The sequence below is a fragment of the Pseudomyrmex gracilis genome, unplaced genomic scaffold (genome assembly GCF_002006095.1).
Source record: "Pseudomyrmex gracilis isolate BER0280 unplaced genomic scaffold, ASM200609v1 scaffold_53, whole genome shotgun sequence".
Classification (NCBI taxonomy): domain Eukaryota; kingdom Metazoa; phylum Arthropoda; class Insecta; order Hymenoptera; family Formicidae; genus Pseudomyrmex; species Pseudomyrmex gracilis.
This window is the reverse complement of record NW_018020637.1, coordinates 225,164-249,917: the sequence shown is the minus strand read 5'-3', so window position 1 is coordinate 249,917 and position 24,754 is coordinate 225,164. Positions and strand designations below refer to the sequence as shown.

At 42.6% G+C, this 24,754-nt stretch overlaps 1 protein-coding gene and 1 long non-coding RNA gene across 6 annotated transcripts in view; one reads left to right on the top strand and one right to left on the bottom strand.

Moving 5' to 3' along the window:
* LOC109853734 overlaps positions 1-24,754 on the top strand; it is a 96,211-nt gene that overhangs the window by 15,028 nt on the left and 56,429 nt on the right. The window contains exon 1 of one of the 5 annotated variants that reach the window (XM_020426110.1): positions 17,478-17,659. The exons of the other annotated variants lie outside the window; for them this stretch is intronic. The gene's annotated coding sequence lies outside the window, so the exon portion shown is untranslated. Of the gene's footprint in view, positions 1-17,477; positions 17,660-24,754 lie in introns of those variants that run through there. 5 annotated transcript variants of the gene reach the window in all.
* LOC109853736 overlaps positions 17,673-24,754 on the bottom strand; it is a 69,213-nt gene continuing 62,131 nt past the window's right edge. Inside the window, exon 4 of the long non-coding RNA XR_002250144.1 lies at positions 17,673-17,732. This is a non-coding gene — a long non-coding RNA (uncharacterized LOC109853736). The remainder of the gene's footprint in view (positions 17,733-24,754) is intronic.

Sequence of the window (24,754 nt, the reverse complement as noted above, 5' to 3'; positions counted from 1 at the left end):
TGAACCATCTATGTGGAAAAAGGCGTAAGCGATATATAAGCGGCGTAAATTGTGTCGTGCGACGATGGAATGTCGTTAATTAAAAACGCAAATGGCGGTTGATCGATCTGGCCTACGTGGACGATACAAAAGATTAAAGAATCCGCAAGGGTCTTTACCTACGTAGAAGTCCACTAAAACGTGGACTTTATAATATATATATGAGAAAAGTGGAATTTCGAAATCGCTAAATCAGCGAAATTGCTAATTTATGCGGACTAAAGCAGGAAAACAGTATTCCGAGAAATCGCCGGGAATTATCTGCAAGTTTATTCTATTAGAGCTTAATTAATGGTGCGTGCCAACAAAAATGACAAAGTAGATACTATAATTATTTAAAAAAAATAATCCACATTCTTACGAGCAAATAGAAAGAAACACAGATGTTCGGACAAATGTGTAATTATTTTATAAAATTACTTTATATCATTTTAAAATAATTATTTTACTTTTATCTCATCTCTGTGTCGCGTCGACGAAAAGGTTGGAACGTTTCGGTTCTATACGTATTCGGTTCTTCTTCAACCAAAATGTAATTTCGAAGATATAATAGCTAATATATTACAGGATCAGAGGAATTCTTTTATTCTTTTTAAGGTTAAAAAAAGAGGACAACGTAATACGTTATTGTACGGTATCTGATGTATTATGTAGAATATAAATTAAACGCTTTCAGCAATAATTTTTATTTTTTCTGCAAATACGTTTACAATTGTTTACATTTAACTGGCACTCTCAAATGCTGAGTAAGAGGGTAGTGTTGTAGAGTTTCGTGCGTCAAAGGCAATTACAAGTTATTTTTCGCTCAACAAAAATGAAGAACAAAAATGTGCTGCGCTATTAAAACCCAACAACAAATCAAACGGTTTTTATTATTACGGTATTTTTAATGTTATCCGAAGCGCTATCAGTGGTGGGAAATCAAGGTCCAGATTATACGATTTCGATTATATTGCTCACACACACATTATACGGCGCGACCTGATAAAACACACTGTCACACGGTCGGGGCGTGCGAGAATGGGAGAAATCTCGCGAATCCGAACACACAAGGTTGAGATTTGCGGTATCTAATTGCCACTAATTGCACACATGTATACTACGCGTTCCACATGAACGGCAAGCTCACCGCGTTTTCTCGGAGCGAGAGGATTCCATCCGCGAGAAATCGCGCGCGCGCGCACACGGCCATCCGCTCCAATTATTAATAAACCTCAATCTAGGTATTAACTAATACCTAACTCGGTTCGCGTTTCCGCACCTGATTCGGACTATAATAGTCCGGATGTCGCGAAAGAGCATCCAAAGTCTAATTATAATAATATTAGAGTAATTCGCGCGAGAATTGTAGATATTTAACTCGACGTGAAATCAAAAATATCGGGACGATCCCGGCGAGCAATTAAGAAGTCAACAACATGTTTCCAATGTTTTGGATCTTGTTAATGACAAAATTGTTTCTTGTGTATTCGAAGGTCGAGCGGACTTGATCGTAAAATTAATCAAGCTTTAATTGCCAAGATAATGTTTGAATAATTAACTGCGTCGAGATTCTCGTTGAAATACTTCGTATAAGAATTGTCTCAGATCAAAAATATTTTGCTTCGAACCAGAGTCGGAAAATTTTCGGAATATATCCCGTGTTATACTTTTTTGTGATATATACATATATATATATATGTGTATATGTATATGTATATCTACCGCAAAAGTTCTGTTTATTGGGGGATCTTTGTGTTACACCTTGCGAGAGTGAAAAAAAAAGATTGATACTTTGAAGAGAAAAGTAGCCGAGGTCCGCGGTGTGTAAAACAGAGAAAAGAAAAGTCTCCTTTGCGTTGTACGTGTACGAGCTTAAGCTTAACGTTGTTGTTGCTGTCAGATTATCGATCGGTGCAAAGCTTTTTTCCCTCCCTCCGATTCTCGCTATATCTGGCCGGCCTGGAAATTCATTCGATTCGTAGGAACGGGAGAACTAGCGCTCGGTAGGTTCTTCTTCTTCTTCGCGTCCAACGGCACGTTCGAAACATTATTATACAAACGGAAGAATTATTAGTAATTAACGAATATGAAATTCGCAATTTTCTTATTACAAATAGACCAACTTTACTAACGTGGGAGCTCATTAAGCGATATGATTAACTCCGTTGATTACGTTTTCCGGCGAGGAAGAATTTCTCGGTCGATAAAATTGTGTTCAGTGTCGCGTAATTTTAGCGAGGAGCTCACTTGAAAGTGATCGTAGACTAGAAATAACGCGACGCGTTAATATTTGAAGTTCTTTGAAGAGAAGCGGCCGCGATCGACTGCAGTCGAATCAGACGGAAAATAAAATTGATGTTCTAACGTCATTTCGACTGTGAGTTTGCATTCTGATATAGAATGTAGAACGTTCTTTTGAAGATAAATGACACATTCTGTGTCGGCGCGCATCCTTCCGACGTACTTGGAAATTTATTTTTGAGAAACCGGACTTTCACCTCACCGGGAACAAATCGAAATAATATAAAGATATACCTATAGCATTTTCGTCTTACGTCTAATAGTTTTTCAAAACGTTTTTTTTTTAGGTCGCGACGATCGTGATCGTCCGCAATTAGTTGCTTCATATAAAAAATAAATTCACCCGATTTACGCGCGCTACTTGCTCGGCTTTACTTTTACGCGACTAAAAACAAAAACAAACATCTTTCGGATACGTTATAGAACGCTCGATTTTTTTTATCTTTTGCCAAAACTTCACGAAGTATTTAAAGTTATGGCTACTTACGTAATTTATTCTGTCGTAACGTTCGCCCAAAATAAAAAAACATACTTGCAACGTTATAAAAACTCCGCCTTGTACATCTGCGCGTCGCTTTACTTTACAGCCAGTAACTTTGTTAATTCTTCGAATTTCGATTTAAAACTTTACATATTCTCAGAATTTCGAATTATGTAAAAAAACGAGAAAATGGTTTTTTTTTTTTTTTAAGCTGATAAAGTGGAATACCTATTTACAATTTACACGAGCTATTTTTACGATAAAGAAACCAACGTTGAAATGCGAGAATTATAAATATGTATGTTGTTCGACTAAAAAAAGAAAAAAACAATGTCTTTGGTACTATATTCGTATTTTTTGAAATTACGAAATTTTTCTCGCGATTTATCGGACACACCGCCTCCATCAATTTTTTTTGGAGAATCAGAAATACAGTTTCGCGAAATCACGGACGCTATACGGGCGGTGTACGGAGAGAAATAATCGTCGAACGCCTCCCGTGCCATACGCTATCGTGTCCGGTCGCGCGATATCTGGGCGCGTGGCGCGGCTCCGATTGGAATTAATTCTCGCGGGACACGTGCACGTGAATCCTCCGAAATCGGTGAGAGAGCACCTGTCGATCCCTCGGCCCGCTCTCGGCGAAACGTTCTTTCAAATGGATCATCGCGCGATTCAATTTAGCGCGAGCAAGTGCCGTCCCGATATCGGGCCGTGATTCACAAAGTATATATCGAGTGCACACAGTGCCGTAAGTAACGTTTCAGAAACCCCGATGAAAGATATTCGAAAATTTTTTGTCATATCTTTTTTTTTTAAAATAATTAGCTATTTTTGATTTTGACGTCCACGTTATTTATTCTTGAATTTCATAAGCGAGCTGTCACATCTGTATTGTCACATTTCATTTAATTTTATTTTTTATCTATATACATAACAAGCTACACGCTGAAGAAAAAATAGAACATGACATAAGCGACTCGACATGACTCATTTCCATAATTACGTGGATGACGAATTTAGTATTCTTGATGTATTTGTTCTCCTTCTTTATTGTTTCCTGCTCTCTGTCTCCTTTCCCCTTCCGCGCGCTTCCTTTTATGTGTTACTTTTTTCCTTTTCCTTTCTCTCGTTTTCTTCCTTCTCTTGAATTCTATTAATGTCCACGAAGCCAGCTTCTAATCCTACGGCGGAATAAATTATCATTCTCTCTCTCTCTTGGAATAAATTGTTAATTTATTCCTTTATGTTGTATATTATATTTCTTTCTGCTTTCTTTTCTTTTTTTTTTCGCTCTTGAGAATCTTTTTATATCCGACACTTTTTCGCGATGTAAAATCCTGACCCTTTTCGTTTCCGTCACTGATGCACGTAGAGTAGAGATGCGCTTCCGATTCGTGTCGAACTCGGGCGCGAGCTTCATCTCCGAAATATAACGCGTAAGCGTTTTAATTAAGGCACATGATGCAGAAGGCCGATATAGATATTCTCTGATATCGACTGCGCGCGTCCCGAGAGCTGTCCATTAAAATATTCAGGATCTGCACTTTTTGGCGATCACTAGAGAGCCCCTCACACCCCTTCGCGTGTCCCCCTTCGCTGTCGAAAAATCAATTTCGTCGGTCGTGTGACGTCAGCGCATCGAATGAGGATTCGTCAGAACGCGTTGTTGTTCGTCCCGTTCGTTCGGTTTTATGTCCCCGAAACTTCGACATGTAAATTTATCCCGGGGGAGGGGAGGTGTTAAATACGCGGCGGTCAAAATGGGGACGTTGATGTCGCCAACGGCGGGGGACATATTTTTGCGATTCGGCCGCGAGATACAATGCGCGCTTTTTTCGCTCTTGAGCGTTCGACCGAGGTCAGCCGAACAATTTATTTTGTCTTGTATTTGCACAATATCTTAATCTGCAAATATAAGTTTTCAACCAATCGGGATCTCTTCTGAAGTTAAAAATAATCTTCAAAAGAAAGATTAATAATGAAGCCGTTTTTAACTCTCTTACGAATATATTTTTATTCTAAAAAAAAAAAAGAAATGTGGTCCGTTTTTTTTCTTTTTTTTTTTTTACTCAAATATTTATAGCGTGCTTTTTTGCTAATATTTCGTAAGAAAAGATCCCCGTTTTCGTGGATAAAAAAATAACTTATTATTTAACGAATATGAAATAAGAGAATATAATGAATGTATTAGTCATTAAGTATGAAGTTTGATAAATGTGTATGTATATAAATATACAATATACGTGTAATTATGTATTTTAAAATACATAATCGTTACTGGACCTAGAGTGACACAAGAAAACACAAGAAGAATACAACACTAAGATGAAAGATTTAATATATCGTATATGTAAATCCATGGCGTGAGAGATTTGTCATTTTGTGATATAAGTTTCTATCTTTGACTACTTCATCGTAGTAATTTATTACCGTGCGCGAGAGAAATTTTTTTATATTCGGCATTATTATTACCGTCGTGAACAAATATCATGTAATAAACGTCGGATATAAATCTGATATAAAAAATAAACAATAAATTTAAGAATCTAATCCGCAGTAAACCGATTTATGAGAAAGAGAGAAAGAGAGAGAGAGAGAGAGAGCCAAGTCCATTTAATTGCAATCGCGTAATGGAGTTGTATTATTACGCCATATCGGCGCTTTTCAGCGGCTCGGTTCTTCAATATTTTATTTAGTTCGATGTACATCGATACGCAAACCGCATATTAGGAACAGATACTCGTTTATGTCCGCTCATATTTGTCCCCCTGATTGGCTATATCGCGCAGCTATTCTCTTATCGTGTATCGACAATATTACATTTTATTTTCTTATTCCTTTTTGCTTTACTTTTATTGTTTCTCGTGTCTCGCCCGTTCCGTCGCCCCCTTCCTATTTTATGGGCTCTCCTGCCCGTTCGCGGTGCTCGCGAATTGGCTCGCTAAAAGCAAAACTTCTCCCATTTAACCAATGCCGGCTCGCCGCCGTCCACGACGATAGAAGGCCCGTAAGATTTATGTAAAAGCGCTACGTCTACGTCAGCTTTTGCGAGGCAATAATTCTCCCACCACCCGCTCGCGCCGCGGAATGCAGCCGAGAAATGTGACTGCCCTCTCGCGTCGTTTCCGAACGCTCCTCACCCTCTCTGATGAAAAACGACGTTAATTTAACAAATCATACATACACGTCATTTCTCCGATTTCTATTAATTATTAAAAATGTACGTATAGATCACATATATATGGGTGCGTCACAGCTGTAAATTATCGTGCAAGTGGCTAAAGATTAATTAACACTTAAGTCGGAAAATAAGCAAATGTTTTTTGAAACTGTTTGAAAATATTCAAATTGAATGAAAAAGAAGGTCACAAGAAACACAAACATCAGTTAATGAAAATAGTTTTTTCGAAGTGCGAGTCGTCCGTTTTGATGTTTTTGATTTTTCGCAAATGTATTAATTTTCCACAAAGACAACGATATTTTCTCAGAGAAGATGCTGTTTTCCGCGTCTATATATATCTTATTGATTTATTATATTATATTCTTTATTTTCTTTTTTTTTTACCTTTATCATATACAATTTATAATACTCGAGGGATAACATACGATCGTGTTCATTGCGGCAATTTTACTCGTAATTAAAGCACTTGGCGGATGTTACAAAAGAAACGTGATATCCGGATTGCAGTTACACGTGACAATCCCGCGTTTGACACTCGGTTGGCGTAAATTAATATCGCGAATTTCAAACGACGTTTATATGAAAAAGCGACGAGCCTTTTGCAACCTAATATCACAAAACTGTTGATAAAGTAGCCGCAAGCCGGGTGTTTCGCTTTATCGTGAAATACATGTCCGCTCCGGCCAAAGTGTGTCGGACGTGAAACGCGCGCGGCATTTCGAACATCACAATTAATGCTCGTGGGTCAAGCATCACACATCAAATGCATTCGTTAATAATACACAGATATTGGCAATAAAATTTCGCGCTATCGTAAAGCAAGAAAGTTCTATTCTATTTCGCTTTTATCGACGCGAAAACTCGAAGCGATTCTCGTCGACGGTGCGTCATGCATAAAATTTAAGACGCAGCGGTGTAAGTCGAAGGTCGACCGATGCGAATTTTGTACGAGACTAATTCGATTACACGTGGATAATGAATTTATTATTTTCACTGTCGGAAGAATATCGCGAAATTCACGATTGTGCGCTATTTTTGATGACAAATTAATCGAGATTATAATTTATTAAAACAATGCAATAGATTTTGTGACACGAGAACAAGAAAAATTTCCACAAAATATCGCGTTGTAAAAAATAAATCCAAGAAATTATAAAATCCTCATTCGTAGGATCGTTCAAGTCTCCGCGTCTTATTTGACGAAATTTCTCAATTTACACCCGCTTTCAAGTAATCTAAACTAACTCGCAAACAGAGGGTCGCAAAATTCGCGCGTCTGCGATCGCAAGAAACAGAGGCAGAGAAAGGGGTTGCGTGCACACGGGGGTGCCGTCGACGCGATACGAGGGACGTGAGGTGCGCGCGGACTGCTAGGGTGGAGAATGGTAAAGGGGTGGTGCGCCGCTCAAAATGGAGAAAGACAGGGTGTCCGACGGAGAAAGAGCGGAGACGACGGACCGGCGGGTGGAAAGCCCACCCCCGCCCTCCGCGACGGAAGAGGTGGTCGTGTGATAGTGGTGGCACGAGCGAGCGCGACGGTGGTGGAAAGGGATTGTTTGAGAGCATCGACGAGGCAGACGGGGCCACTTGCCTCCGCTCGACACCCCTTTACACACGCCTACCTTCCTTTCTCCCCTTTCTCCTCCTCCTCTCTCTCTGTCTCTCTCTTTTCCGTTTTCGTTCTCTACTTTTTCTTGCTCTTGTTGCTGACGTCACTAGGCGGTACATACTTTTAAACGAATAATGCGAATTGATTTCGCGATTGTCGTCGGCACGGCTCGCCAATACGATTTTCTGTGTCCTTTTTTTTCTTTTTTCTTTTTTTTTTTTATCACAGGGGACTCTCGTACGGACGTTGATATGTATCGAGCGATTCTTTTTGAAGCGCTATAGAATCTAGAGACAGACAGGGGGGGAGAGAATTAGTGATGCGATATTTATTAAAACAGAAACCAATTTCCCGTGACGCGCGGCCATTGTGATCACTCGCGTCTAAATGGAAGCTACTTGAAAGTAATTCTCTACATTAAGTGGATCAATGTTTTGAGATGTAATCTCTTTCGGATTATACAGCGGGTAAGGTTTGACATACTCGTTTGATTAAAAAAAAAAAAAAAAAAACCAACAATAGAGAGACACATACAATCTCGGTAATATATTTGCATCGATAAGTATGAACTAATTAGAGAAACGAGCAAACAGCAAACGTTAGAAACTGCAGAGTAATCCAACGATTCAAGATTTATTCTCGATATTCTTTTTTTCTCGTCTTTCCTGGACGAGACAGTCCACATTTGAATTCCGCTTTTTATCGCCGATATTATAAGCCGCCGTCGATGACTGTTGTCAGTTACACGTGCCGCTAATTAAAAACGATACAAATCGTCGGACATGCAAAAGTAAAGCGTCACGGCGATAACATTGTGCTTCGGCCGAAAGCAATTAAATCGCGCCGCGTACAACACACCCGCGTTGCTACTCTACCGTGACTTCTCTCTGTACGTGGCGAAGCATTTTGCTGCGATACAGAGGCAGTGCTTCGCGGTGTAATGCTGTGCCGCGCCAGAAAAACCATTCATCGCGCTAGAACCAAGAGCGGCTCTTTTGGCAGACACACACACACACACACAATACATATATATATATATATATATATATATATATGTATATTTTCATGTATTTTTAAGAAAAGAGGCAAAGAAGCNATATTATATATATATAAAATATGCATGTGTACATATACACGATGTGTGTATGTACGCCGGAAGGCCAGAGAGTAGCGACATGATTCATTTTTCCTCTTTTTCCACCTGCCCGACCTGTCCCGATCCCATCGCGCGCGCGTCTCTTCCTCCCAACGGGCCGAACGCGCGCATTGCCGCGCGATATGTAAACTCGCGCACTGCCAAGAGTCGCGGAGCGTGGGAAGCGGCGTGCCGCATAATCGGCCTTCATTAATTCGTCGTGTGCGCGCGCGCGCGCGACAAGGGCCACGTGCCGCTCTCACGTATCAGCTCATGAGAGAGAGAGAGAAAAAGAGAGCTGACCTTTAACCCTTTTCATTGCGCGGAGATCGCGTGTGCGGTCCGTTCCGGAACGCGATAATCAATTCTCGACGATCAACCTCGCGACGAATTTTTTTCGAGACTCTTAGAAATTTCGTAAAAAAGACGATAAGATTCGTATCGCGAGAGAGTAGGTTTTTTTTCTAAAATAAATACAAAGAGACAATCAGTTGTATAAATTGTGATATGAGAGATTTCAAAGATACTTTTGATTTAGCTGCTCGGTGTGCGCTTTGTTTATTTAGAGATTTGTATTATACTCCTTTTCACGGCAAACAAACCGATCGGAGATACTCAATATCCCACGAAGTCCTTCTTTTTTCCTCTCCGTTTTTTTTTTTTTTTCGTCGAACGTGTTGCGCGAATTCACGTGGGCGTAAATGTTACTGTGCTGTGCGCGCCGAACAAAAGTCCGAATTGCTTCGTTAAAATCCGATCGAAAGTTACCTAAAGCAATTTCGAAATCCGTAAACGTGACACCACGGTGACGCAATTTCAAGCTGCGAGTCTAACCGTTACGAGTTCTCGTGTTGAAAATGTATCGTGTTATATTTGCACGTACTTTCTCAGGTCTCTCTTGTCAGACGAGACTATTTGGTCGTCGCGGATTGAGGAGCGAGAATTCGTCTTCAACGTTTAAAATTCGAAAAACCGATTTTTACGTCGAAGTGAGAGTTGACGCGCGGTTGCTTTTTGATTTTAAAATTAAAAAACATCCAAGTCGCTACAAAAAGGAGAAATCCGATGTAACGTCGACGTTAATCTTTTCTCGGATCAGTGGGAACAGACGACGCCGCCGCCGCGAATAGGTTAAATAGATTAATCGCTTATGACGCATCGATCGAGCGTGACTAGCGCGCGCATGTCCTCTCCTTCTTCCTTTTCCTCCTCGGGAAATCACTCTTTGAGAATTAAACCTGGCCTCGGCTCATCGCGCCGTGCTAAAGTGGGGACAAACGGCAGGAAGGTGGATTAATGAGACTGATCCTCGTTGCTCCGAAAGACAAGAGGAGAAAGAGAGAGAGAGAGAGAGAGAGAAAGAGAGAGAGAAGAGAGAACACATGGCTGCTTCACAGCTTGTGTGTCTAAAAACCGCCAATGTCAGAAAATTAACTTTTAATATCAAGCAAATTATTTATTCGAGATATTATGAATTTGACGTTGAGATAATTCCAACGAGTTTAACGTGTCCGCAATAAAACAAATAAGTATTTTGTGTTTATCAGAAACGTTCTCTCGGTAGATTTCAACTTTGCAGTGTTGTTCGGGCGAGAGGAGTTAATTAAGTCTACAATTTATGAGATCTCTGTTACTTCAAACACGACCTTATGTTTAAAGCGAGCAGCCGAACAAATTACAGTGCCTTGCGTCATTTCTGTTTTGAACTCCATAAATGGATCGTGGTCTAATTAAAGCTTATCAAGAACGTCAACGTTGATAATTGAGAAGAACTCGCGCTCTTCTCTTCAAAGCTTTTTTAACGGAAACGCAATCGCGAACACTTTGGGTACGTCGAGGAGCTTGATCCGCGAGCGCGAGAAAAAGCGCAGAAGACGACAGTTGACGTATTAACGCATCCCTTTCCGGCTCTATATAATAAATTAAGACTCCCTGTGTCTCTCCCTCTTTTTTTTATTTTCCGAGTCGCCCTCCTCTCTTAGTTCGCTCTCTTGTCTGGTATCTTGACGAAACTCTTCGACGAACTCTCTTTCGATTCCCGATGCGTGATGTGCGGTGATCAAACGACGATCAACGAATCGGACGTCGTGGTTGGTCACGCAAAGGGGGGTCCGGTCTACCTTACTTCGTAATCAAAATTCTTTTTCGTAACGCGATAAGATAAAACGGTTTCGCGCAGCCCGACCCAGCAAATCGAATAAAGACGGCTGTGCGCTATTTTATCAGCAGTCTTGAAACCAAGTTTGCACTTCGCCGAACGCCGCCACGTCATGCTTTAAGTATCGTTCACACACGGATTAGCGTTGCGCGGATGCACAAACACCACCGCAATGTCTTGGTGAAAAAACGTACAACATCTCCCTACCTCGCTCTCAAAGTACTTGAAAATTCTTTTAAACACTTTTTTAGGCGCGCAATACAGACGTCGTCGTCGTGTGTATTTCACGATGTAAACGTTTTTTTCTTTCTTTCTTTTTTTTCCACAGAATAAACTCCAGCGCGTAAACGCCGGTATGAAAATAAAAACGATAAAAATTAATGAGCAAGTTCTATTTCAGTGCTCGAAATACATTTCGTACAACACTATCTCTCCTGCTCCGCCTTATCGTGTGAGAGATACTTAAAAAGTTTTTCGCGAAACGTGTCGTGCCTGATATGAAATAAAAATATTGACGCGCGCAAATATATTATTGGAGTTGAGATTAACATTCTTCTTCTTTTTTTTTTTTTTTTTTTTTTTTTTTTTTTTTGTGTGTGTGAAACAACGTAGCGCGTCGCGAATGTGTGTACTTTATGCTGTGTATATTTTGAAATCTCTAACGAGAGGATAATATTCTCTCGCGCAGCGTAGTGGTGAGATAAGTTTTCGAAAACACGAAACAAGGTCATCGTTGACCTCGTTATCGAAGAAGGAAAGACACATTAGCGGTATTTTTAGAGACTACATCATGCTGTCAATTTCTGAAAACACTGAAAATATTTTTAACGAAAAGACCTTCGAAATTTTTAATAGTGGAACCAACTGTTGCATTGGGTACGAACTACAATCTATTTTCACACACGGAATACAAAGCGAGAGAGAGAGAAAGAAAAAGAGAGAGAGAGAGAGGAGAGAGAGATGTAACAGTGTGTCGGAACCGCGGCTCCACACAGAAGATATCGATGTATCGACGATACGCCGGTATTGTTTGCAACCCTCTAGTTCTTCCGCGATAAAATCGGCTTGAAATCGATCGTCGCGCGACGACTGCCACGGATGATGTGCAGTCGGTCTGTGTGAACCACCACCCTCAGGGATCTCTCTTCCTTTCTCTGTAGGGCTTCGACTTCGGGGGAAGAGGCAGGGGGAAAAGTAAAGAGAGAGAGAGAGAGAGAGAGGGGATGGTGAAGAGCGACCGAAGGAACGATGAATACGGTGACGCCGAAATACAATCCGACCGCGCTCTCGGATCCTGAAGTGGCTTCCTCCGATTTCCATCTCTTCCTTTCTTGAACTTCCGTTAAAAGAGAGAACGGCGAAACGACGCGGAAGTAATGCGAATTGACCCTTTAAGAGGCATTGTGACGGGCACTTTTGCGAATCATGTCCTTGAATAGCAATGTCGAGCTCTACTAATAAAACTCTGTACATATTTTTTTTTTTTTTTTTTTTTTTTTTTTTTTTTTTTTTTTTTTTTTTTTTCGAAAATGAACTATACGCTTATATCTTCGTGACGATAAAAAAAAAATGATTCATTTGCGTCCTTTGACTTTTCTGTTGTTAATCCTTGAAGTTTGATCGTCGTGCTTCGAGGGAAAATAAAATTCGATATATTTACCATTCTTTCCCAGAAGAGCTGTGAATGACAAATGCGACTTTGTCGAGTGTTTAAGAAGTCAATATTTTCTGTGCTATTTCGAAAGAAACTGGTTTTTTTTTTCTTTTTTTTTTCTTTTTTTTTTAACCTGACACGAAGACCCTTTAGGAAATTCCCAGAGTCAACAGAGAAGAACAGAGTTCGTTTTTGTGTGTGTGTGTGTGCTATGTTGAAACTGAAAATGCGTGAACTTGTTCCTCAAATTATTATTTGCAAAAGAACGTTTGTTCGATCGGAATGTTCTTTGCGAAAGAAAAGACACACGAACCTCGTTGTGTAAAAGCGCGGATAAAACAAGATTTCTCTTCGGGCTTGATGTTCTCAATGGTTCAGCCTTCAATGGTTTTAACGGCTCGGAATTGCCGCTCATAGAGATCGGAGAGAGAATGCAGCTGACAACGAGACAACGCGCGAGGGATTATGAAGATTGGCGTACATATAACGGTTACATACGTAATCGAGCGTGCGATGAACTCGTATTAGCGTTTTCCCTCGATTAATCTCACCTCTGATCCGATCGCGTCGCGTGTGACGCCATTAATCATTTTCCCTTTCGCAATCTCTCTCCGCGACTCAATTACAATCCGACGCTCTGCGCGCGTGTGTGTGTGTGTGTGTGCTAACGCGACATGCGGTGACAAGTTACATCGACGTAAGCGTCGAGGTCGTCGGTAAATCGACAATTACGAGGCCCGCCTGTGGCGAGGGGGGGGAGGTCTTTTCGCTTCGTCTTTTCTTGCTCATCGTCGGTGTCTCGAAAGGAAGCATCGATCCGCTCCGTCGACTTCTCTCCGTCTTCTCGAAAAAAGAGAGGCAAAGAATTGCAGAAAAAAAAAGATTAAAAAAGCGCTCGGCAGGGAGGCGGGGGAGGAGGAGGAGGAGGAGAAGAGAACCGAGAAGACAGGGAGAAAGAAAAAACGAGAGGGGCGCGGCGGCGGCGGCGGCGGCGGCGGCGAGTCAGCGCAAGATGGATTTCCGCGAAGTTCGAACGGGCCTTAACTCGCGAAAAATGTCAAAGCGAGTAGAAGAATAGGCCGTGGGGTACGGGGGCGAAGAGTGGAGTGGGTTTGGAAAGAAAGGGGACGAGTCTGCGTGGTGCTCGGTTAGGTGAGGCGGAAAGGGTGTGCGAGACATCGTGTGTGAGGCCGTCGGTCCCCCGCATGTGTGTAAGTGTATCTACGTATTTAAGATCCCAAGGATGAGCAAGGGGAGAGAAACGAACGGAGGGAAAGAGCGCGAGTAGGGTGAGAAGGAACGATGCGAGCAAGCGGGGTTCCGAGGGGGACCACCGCCGTCTAGGTAGTAGGAATCGTATGACGGAGAGGGCACGTTGAGTCGTTGTGGAGGGGATGATTGTCAAAACAGGGCTGCAAGACGTTACGAAAAATGTTCGTATTTATGGCATTTCCGCCGCTTCGAGCCCTTCCGCCGTCCGTCTCCTCTACTCGCCGTCGTCTCTACCGCCGACGCGCCTCGCGACGCGTTCTCCCGTGCCCCTTTTCCCACCGCCCGCCTCTTCCCCTCGCCGCCGTTCAGATCTTCTTCTCCGCATCCCCCTACCGGCCGTCGTTCTTATTTCCTCCCCTCGCCCTGTCGCTGCGCGCCTCCGTCTCTGATCCCCTTCTTCCCACCACGCCGCGGGATTCTCCTTTGCCATCCCTACTCAATCGCCCCACTCCGTTTATTCCAGAGGGGGCCCCTCCACTGGACGCAACGCAGGCACAGCGGGGCGCGATCACCCCCACTGCCGCGGGCACCACTTTAATGTTACATTAATAAAAAGCAACAATCAATATCTTCCCCGTAAAAAATTTTAATCTATAACAGAGAGAATTCTGCCCCTGCCTCTATCCTGCCGGCTTCCCGTCTCCTCCCTCCTCCTCAACCAGCCGTCGTCCACGATCCCCTCTCCTTCGTCTCGCCTTCTCCCGCGTCTCTCCTCCCTCTTGAGGAAAGCGCCGAGCCGCCGCGGATCGCGGAGGTCCTCAGTATCGTGCCTAGGCTCTACGCGTACCCCGCGACTCATACGGTTCCGTCTGTCCGTGCGCGCACGCGACGGAGCACAAGCCGCGCGCGGTATAACATCACGAAGAGAGATACACACGCCACGCCGCGCCACGAGCATTTCCCGTTCGTCGCTCCGCGCGCAGTGCCGCGCCGCCCCGCCGCGCGTCCCGCGGGAGGGCGCGTTGCCAACGCGAGAAAAGAGGTGCCCTTCCCTTCGCTGTCCAATTCCACGTGCCCTTTGCTCGTCTCGCGTCTCTTTCTCTCTCTCTCTCTTTCGTTTCTATCCGCGCCAACTTTCATTTTCTTTCTTTTCACTTTGTGAATTCTCGTCTTTTGCCATCTGCCTGATCGTTTTTCTTCGCGTCGCACTTTCCGTCGCTGTCTCGCTTTAATCGTGTCGCTTCTCTTCTGCAAAACGTTACTGGTGATTTCGTTATTGGTCGCACTTATCAGTACAAATGATTATTCGCTACGTAGGAGATTTGATCCCGGGGCACAAAAATAAAATTCGCTCCTCTCTTTCTAAACATCTGTCGCGCTCCGTCTCTTTATTATTATTACACGTACATGTTCTTGCCGCAGTTCTCGGCATGTGCGTATACTCGGTCTCGATAATTTTATCTTATCGCGCTTGTTTCTCATGTGTTTTAGTTTTATTGCACGTTACTTCCTGTTAGGGGGAAGCTCTTTTCAGGGCACACATTAAAACCGCGCCTCGGAAACAATATAATCTCTATCTTGTCTCTATTTTCCGTACGTGTTTCCGTACTGGGTTCTCTTTACTTTCTTTTTGTCGTGCGCGGGCTCTTTCTTTCTCTCGCTGAAAGTTTAAACAAGACCGACGCGTGACCGCGTATGTGTAGGAAAAACCGAGGCTTTTAGAGGTTCTCTTTTCACTTACCGATGTGTGCAGGATCTCTCGCATATTTGCCGCTTTAACTTGCGGAGGAAATGCACAACGGGGACGAGGGCATGAATAGAAGGCATTATTAGCCAGTTCTGCCTGCTGCTCGCTTTCGAGTATCGATGTTCGAAGAACGTCGACTATAGTCTCGAAAGCGATGTTCTTGGTTTTTTTTTTCTTCAAATGATTGCGCGCTGTGTCTTTTTATTTCGCGTTTTCACACAAAGTAGCGCCCTTTTTGTCGTGGAAGAAGCATCGCGCTTTCGTGAAAGTTTCATTTGCGCGATCGATATCGATCGATTTTGCGACGAAAAAAAAGAAACGGGAATCGTAGCTGCGTGTTGTGTGGGCCGTTGCCGATGTAGAGACACGCCGCGCGTCCTCGATCGGACGATGCTATATAGCACGTACCCGAGTGACTCAACAAATTACTTTTGTCTGTCTTTCTTTCTCATAGCCATTTTTTCGAATAGAAAATAAATATTTTAGCTCGCATTATAACGGCAGGCTGGGGCTGTAACATCGTGTGTCATAAAACAACTTTATTTCTCCGCTATAAACTTCGTCGCTCTTTATTTATCGGCACGAAAAACAACGCGTAATTACTTTTTGCCATACATTATACGTTGAAATTGAATTTCACTCAATATGTTCCTTTTTTCCTGTATAAAATATATAAAATTTTATTGGTTTTTTAATTCAATGTATATCTCCGTTAAAAACAAAAAAATAATAATAATAAAATTACCGATGCGCTTTCCGCTTTTCAAAGGATTAATTTTTGAAGCATAATATTGCCGGTCCTTTGTGTTACATTGCTTTGATTTTTTTTTTCTGTCTATCTATTGCAATCCGTTCGTACATCGGAAAGGCTTTAAAAAAAAAAAAGGACGAACGTCTAAACTCCAAAGCGGTCTGTAAAGACTGCGTGTGTATCGGATGCCGCGATAGAATCGCGAATTCCACGTTCGCTGTATTCTAAGCGCGGCAGTGGCGCGACGGGGATTACAAGCTCTTTCTCTCCTCGACTCGCGTTTTCTTCCGCCGGGATAAAAGGAGTATAAGAAAGACGAAGAGAAAGAGAGAGAGAGAGCGCGCGGAAAGAACAAAGAGGAAAGAGCGAGAGGAAAAGAAAAGGGAGAGACAACCGAGCGTGCATTCGCGCGATACGTCTGTGCGAGGACAAACCCGAGGAGCTTCTCGCTGTAGTCTTCGGGAGACTATAGTCGGCTATTTTAACGTATCGCGCGACTGACTTTCTTTCGCGGCAAAGGGTCGAAGCGTTGTCGCGTGTTACACGTTGTTCGCGATCGTTTGATACGAGTCAGTTTATTTTTATTTTTTTTTTTTTTGTTAAGCTACAAATTTAAATTTTGTTTAATTTATATAATCTCTATATATAAAAACACATACACACACACACACACATAAACAAACAAAGTTAATTTGTATATTCATTCAAATGAATAAAAGAAGAAGTTTTTTTCGTAAATTTGCATTTATATTTCAAGCAATTCTGAAAATACAAACAATCTCTCGTCTCTGAATATGTATTAAGAATTAATCAGTAACAAATGCGCGGCGTATAATTTGATATGCGTGAGCCCTTGATAATGCATATCGCACGTTTGCCGCGTGTTTACCAGGGTCGTAGACCTTCGTAAAACTGAACCGGAAAAATTATCGGTCACTTTGTGCTAGTCTTTCTCGTCTCTTTCCCTCTTCCTCTCCCCTCGATATATACACATACGCGTTCGCATACGAAAAGTAATATTACTTCATATCGGTATATGAAGTCGTATATTTTACTTTGTGCGTTGCAATCGCACGCAGTTTGATGAAGGAAACTCTAACGTCATATGTTTTTGTTTTTTTTTTTTTTTTTTCTGCTTTGCCGTTTATTGTTCGCATATTTGTCGAATAATTTTTAAAACGGGCGGGCGGGCGGGAAATTACTGCGCGACACGACAGTGATTCGAATTGATCCACCGCAGCGCAGTGCAGTTGAATAAAAACGAGAAGTGGTTCGCGTGATGAATTACGAGACCAGTCGACGTTGGTGAGCTTCCGGGGACGAGAATTCCACCGAGTGATACACCGCATCGTTCATCGGTCTCTCTCACGAGCCGGTTTCCAACAGCGTGAGGGAATAAGCATTAGGTATGCCACCGGATTTTTCTTACTCTCTTGCGATCCTTCTGGATTTCAATCCCCGCGATTCTTGTTGTCACACCTGCGGAGAAACGACGATCGATTCAAAATAAATGCGATGTTATAATGATGACATCGGACAGGCTTTCAAAGCAATAGCGACGGGGGGTTTTAAGCCTATAGTGAGGATGACTAAGAAACTGTAATCATCGCTTAGGAGCGCACGAAGAAGCTCGCTCGGAGCTACTTTCAGTCTTCCTAGAGAGAAGGAAACCGCATTCTCTTCTCTCTCTTTCTCGTTTTACCTTCTCTCGCCCTTCCTCTGCTACCGGATGACATTGCGTCGAGGTCTCTGTCGTCCCTAGTCGTGCTTCGCTCGCGCGTAGGTCAGGTTGGAAACCTGTGCGAAAACGTTTCCGCGACACGCTGCTGTCGCGTGGTGAGAGAACGAGAGATGCGCGCGAGCAAGAGGGAGAGAGAGAGAGAACGCGTTAGTCAGAAGAAGACACCTGCACTTCCTGTAGGAACGACTGAGAGAAAAAAGAAAGGAAGAAGCGCGAGTATGAGATAGAAAGAGGGAGAAGGACATATAATGCACAAGCGGCAGTAGTAACATTCGAGCCCGTACGGGTGACTGAATGGAATAGGCCGTAGTGACGACACAGGCGGCCCAGAGAGGAGGGGGGGAAAGCGCTGCAATGGCCAATCCGACGTGGAATTCGTAGCAGCAGAGCAGAGAGAGAGAGAGAGAGGAGAGAGAGGGAAGAGAGATGTGTGAAGGCGTACAGACCTACACACGTGCGTAGCGGCGTGTACGCCGCGCTTACGCACTTACGTTCACGCGGCGATGTTGTGTCGCGCGTCATACGCGCGCGCTTACTATATCCGTGGGCACACGCACACGCGTCTTTGCGCACATGTAACACGTGTGTTAAGCGTGATGACGCTTGGTGGCGCGCTGCTTGCATATATGCATGTGCAGATACGCATTTGCGTGTGCGGCAGGAAACCAGCTGTGCGAATCGATCGGACCCCGCCGCGATTCGATTTTTTTTCCCCTCGTCGCGATGCTAGAGAGCGATAGGATGTCGCGTGACGCGCTTGATCCGCCGGAGATAGAAAGGAAATTTTTAATCGATAGAGCGAAGTGAGTTACGCGGGAGGACTGTGCTGAAAATCGGCGTGCGTTTTGATTGCGAGTCTGGAAATTCGTCGAACACAACCGCGCATTAGAATTTTTCACCGTTTTGCGTGAAGAGTATAATTTTATAGACAAAAAAAAAAAAACTGATGACATACACACTACTAACTAGTGAAAACGACAATAATTATTAGTAAAAAAGATAAAGACACAGAAATTAATCCACGTGTATGAGAGTCTAAAACACACAATTATTGTAAAATTGCAAACTCCGCTTGTCCGTTAAATCTTACCGCGCGAGCATAAAGAAAATTTTATGCTATGTAATTTTTCTCTTTTTCCTTTTCCAACTCGCATAATAATAATAACGAGAGATATGGGAAATAAGTAAATATATGAAAGGTAGCAAATATATATCGGTTGGATGAAAAAACAATATAAGAAAATACAAGAGGAAACATAATAAATATTAAAACGCATTAAAACACAATGGAATATCAGAGGTCACGTTGCAATATAATATAATATCGGGGGTCCGTGTGTAACGTTCATGTCCTATTCCCACGCGTGTCTGTAATCCTGCCGATTGAAATTCGTGAGATAAGTATTTTTAACTCAAGGATATGTAGCCGCGCGTTCTCTCTCTCTGTGTGATCCCGCCTCCAGCTCTCTCTTAGATACGGCAGTGTCTTCTTATTACCCGTTTACGACGATACTTCACCGCTTTTCATTATGCTCGTTTCGATTGCGCGTCGTATATACACGTAGTAAACGAGCGAAACGTAGACGATTGTATCGCGTATCTGGCTGCTGCGAATTTTATGATTCGCTGACGATGGATACGACGACGTTGGTTGGGACTGGAACAACGTTAGATAAACGGGTCTAACAACCGAGACACTGCCACCATAAAATACGCCGGACGATTGAGGGGTGGGGAAGGGACACAGAAGCTAGATGTCAAAGAACCATTGACACGCTCGCGCAAATATACACGCACCGGTGCGTTATTTATTTTTTTTACCCCCTGTCTTAATTTGTGCGCAACCGCGCGTCTGTAACAAAAAACGATCTTGTCTCTATTAGTTATACATATGTTGCGCGCAAATAAAATTTATTATGAAACAGCAAAGATTCATTAAAATAATCCGGTGGAACGTATAAACATATATCGCTGAGATTTTCACGAACTGTTTGTTTGTTTGTCAGAGATACGTGTGCGAGAAAAAATTAGAATTTATAAAAAAAAACAAAACAAACAAATTTGTCGTAAGTAAAGATAAGTGTAACAGTATATCCCGTTTATTGTCACACGTGTCCACGCGCGTCGTACAAATAATATAAAATATTTATTGAAGGCTACGCTTATCTGTGCAAGTCATCTCACACACACACGTGCGAGTTAATTTGTTTGTCATGTTTCTCAATTAAACAATCGGTTTTTTATTGAATTTATAGCTTCTTGAAATTTATATGTATGTACACACACACACACACACACACACACACACACACGTGTATATGCATACAGTAGATAGGTAATAAGCAATTTTCAATTCGCAAAAAAAGCAAGATCTTGACCTGAACGTGCAAGTTAATTTGTTTGTCATATTTCTCAATTAAACAAGCGGTTTTTTCACATTGAATTTATGTAGCTTTTTGAAATTTATATGTAATGTACACACACACACACACACACACATGTGTATATGCATACAGCAGATAGGTAATAAGCGATTTTCAATTCGCAAAAAAAGCAAGATCTTGATCTGAATGGTGCAAAGATCGAGAAGTTCAGATTTCTTCTCTTCCGTCTTAGAAAAACCTGTTGCGTTTTAACCGCAGAATCGATTCTGTGGAAATCCGTAGCTAAGCCCCACGACGGCGGAATAAATTTCTAATTTACAAAGACTCTCTCGTAGTGAAGAGATTTGCGTCGCGAATTTTTTACTTGCAGAAAACGCGCGAACCGTATTCACGTGCCTCGTACGAAATTAAAGTAACCTAAATTTTTTACAAATTTTATGTGAAAAACTCTATATGAATTTTCGTGAGCAATTCTTAATGCATATAATGTTAATGTTTTTCCACAAATACAACCGGTGTAATGCACACAATTTTTACCGCAATATATAAAATTAACGACGAAAGTGTGCGCAGATAGAAGTAAAAAAATTCAGCCGAGTTTATATTAAAACAATTACGCTTTAAAAAAAACAATCTATGTGCTCGCGCAAGAATGAATTTACACTTTATTATCCATTATTATTTTAATTTGTACCGCATTCTCCGCGGTAACTTGATGCAATTCTTTGCGTTCGTATATCCGCAGGAAGAAATAAATTCGCTCCCCTCCTCCCCCGGCTTCTTTCGAATTTTTTAATCTGGTTTCCGCAGAAATCGGCGGAAAGATTTTATCACATCGAGCGGAACAGGAAAGACTATCGCGCGCGCGAAGAGAGAGGAGGAGCGAGAGAGAGAGAGGGGGGGAGAATCGCGTGTAAGGAGACGACGACGACGACGACGACGACGACGACAACGACAACGACGACGGGGGCAATTGGAGAATCGATCGATCGCAAGAAGCGAGTGGTTCATCCACCGTGCCTATAGTCGACCGCGGGTGTGCTTACACAGATGGTTGACACGAATAATAACGGCGAGAAAGACGAAGAAGAGAAGCGAGAAAAGCGCGGCGCGCGTGCAATGCGCGCTTCGCGTAGCGTGATGCATAAAATATCGAATGTAACCGCGTTTTTTTTCTACGCGCGGGGGTTGGAGGCGCGCAGACCGTGATAGTGTCAACGAACACCGCCGCTTACACGTATACTTTTCTAATTACGGCGCATTTGTACGTCGACGAAAAGGGGAAGGGGGGACTTGACCAAGTGTAGGCGTCGTTGAACAAGTTGCCGTGCATAATAGCGCATGCGTGCGCGCCGGTAATTCCGCTACGCCGGTAGAGCGGTAATGCGCTATGAATAATGCCTCGGAAAAATTGAATCTTCCGCGGACGATAAAAAAAAAAAAAAAAAAAGAACGCGGACTGTCTGTGAGCGCGCGGACGCGCGCGATTAACGCTTAAACACGTTCAAGCCCCCTCGTTTTCGGGTAATATAACTCACTTTTCTCATTTCGCGAAGCGACGTACGAAGAGGAAGGGGTGGGAGGGAGTTCGCGAAGGCGCCTAAAACGTGAAATTCCATTGTGAACGAGATGGTCTTTTTGCGGTTTTTATATTAAACGGCGAACGCACTTCTGAAATTTTATCGAGTTAATAAACCGTAAAGAGAAACTCAATCTCGCAATCCGCGCCGGAGAGAACTACTAGAACCATCATCGTGTCCGATACGTACGTTACAATGTTAAAAAAAACACACACGCACACATAACAGGGCATTGGGTCAGCAGCAGCACGGTTTTCGCATTTTGCACGTGGATTTCTCGTGTTGCGCAGGCGTCGCGTTTCGCGTGCGACGCGTCTAGAGGATCCTCTCGCTTGTAACACGTGCGTTGTGTGTTCCGCGCCGTGTTTTTGTAAACAGATCCGCCGGAAGTCGGGGCGGGATCATTCTTCTCCCCCGTGATCGAGGGATATATATCGAGGGAGAAACCGCGCTCGAGCGGTCTCGAAAGAGAAGAACAAACGCAAACTCTCCGCGATCGAGCGCAGCGGACAAGGTCGTTTTCGGAGCGCGTTCTCTTTCTCTCTCTTTTTTTCTCTCTTTCTCTCTCTCGAGTGTTCTCTTTAAAGTACGCTTCCGCTCTCGATTCTCCGTGCGGTTTTTAGTCCGGCTTGTGTGGGTGTTCACGTTGCGAGACGCGCGTTACCTTGAATCGAAAAGTTTTTACGGAACGTGTACTTTTACGTGCGATAATCTTCGCGCGTATTTTTGCGTGAACATCGTAAATTGAGAGAGCGAGAGAACTGTAGGATTTGTTCTCAGCAAAATGTCGTTCAAAAGTCGTTTGGAACTTTCTAAAAACAAATTGCGCGTAGTTATATACTCGCAAGACAATTGCGCGCGATAATAATATCTGACAATTTCTCGAACGCACATTTTCGCACGCACATTAGTTGCTCATCATGGCTCGCGAGGACGATTCGTCGCCGAGAAATGCGCCGCTCGCACCGGAAGTTCCCGCGCGCCGCTCTTTCTCGCACGAGCTTTGAACCTGCGAGGCGGGAGAGAACGTCGAGAGATAGATAGAGAAGGAGAGAAAGAGAAGAAGAAGAAGAAGAGATAGGAGAAGGGAGAGAGAAGAGATGGAGGAGAAGGGAGAGGAGAAGAAATAAAGAGAGTTCACATACATCGCGGTCGGTACGCGATACTCGCGAGATCCCAAAGAGAGGACAAGCCGCGCGTCGTCCTCTCGAGTTCCGGCGAAACTCAAGCCGGCATAACATTCGACCCAACCGCCGCCGTCGCCACCGCTGCCGCTCGAATAGAGTTTCCTCGTATTCGTGTAAGAGAGAGCAAAAGTTCTCCGTAGAAACTGCAGAAATATTTGTACGCGCGAGGCGTTAACCTTCTTCTTCATACCCATTGCGACGTTTATTTAACGTTATCGTTACTTCGAAGGCGTATCAGTTTTACAGCATGGGAAACTTGCACGCGGACAAGTTCTTGTTTATTGTTAGAAATTTGACATCTACTTTACGTCACCAAAGAAAACGATTGAAAAAGCGTGAAAATATTTTTAAACGTTCGAAAAGAAGGATGTTAAAAGGTCGATTTTTTGTCCCCGATGTGGCAAGTAAAATTTGAGTGATTTTTTAAATAGACTTTTAGTCGTATAGAATCACATGGCGTATTTAGTTTTTTCATATTTTTCCTGCATTTTTTTCCTACTTTTTCTCAATTTTTCCATATTTTCTCTGCATGTTATTAGATTCTACGACCAAAAATCTATAAAAAATTACTCGAATTTTACTCGTCACACCGGGGACAAAACTCGACCACTTTTTAACATCCTTCTTTTTGCAATTTGTTTATAGTCACATCAAATAATAACAACAGTAATTAAATGATTACTGTTTTTTTTTGTTGATTACCAAGAGAGACGATATTGTTCGTTTGTCAAAGCGTTAAAGATTTATCGGAACATTTAATCGACGTTGGTTAAGAATAAAACAAATCTTTTTAATGTTGGAGTTGTACAGAATGTCGAGGGAACATTTCGTTGCTCTAGAACAAAACGTTTGCAATAATGAATTGGGGAGGTCGCGCTCTCGAGCCCGCCGAGTTCACCTCGAGAAAGGCTGACATTATCGCGTGTTCTATTATTCTAGGCCGCTTATATCTGGCGACAAAAAGCTCTAGATCGTCGTACATCATCCGCTCACGTCATCGACGCGATAAAGCGGTTTCGCACGAGAGAGAGAGAGAGAGAGAGAGAGAGTCAGTCGTAAATAAAATAAATCGTTTATTTATCTCGTCTTCTTCTCGGCTAAATTCTATTCGATCGTTTGGACGCCAGAATCAATTTAGATACCGTCCCGTAACGGAGCGAGACGACGTGTTGTTTCAATTCTTTATTAGAAAAATGAGAAAAGAGAGTCTCGACACTTGGCTGCGTATTTAGAAACTTTAAATACCGACCTTTCGACTGGTGTCGTTTTTCTCGATACTTTCGTCGCAAGTAAATCGATTTCTCTTGTTTATTGATGAGAAAACTGGTATTGCGAAAAAACATTGTCTCAGTTAGGAGTCTAGATTTCTATACTTTCCAGTTTTCTCTTTTTAAATAAAAAAAAAAAAAGGGAATTTAAGATACCACTGCAAGCGAGATAAGAAACGAGTCAATTCTTAACAATAAAATAACAGCGGAAGAATCACAGCGAAGAAGCCGACGAGAGAAAAAAGTATTTAAAAAAAAACGATTTTAATCTTAACACAAGTGCTTAAATATTGCATCAGAAATTTTCTATTTATTTAGTACGTGTGTACTCTTCGTTGCAA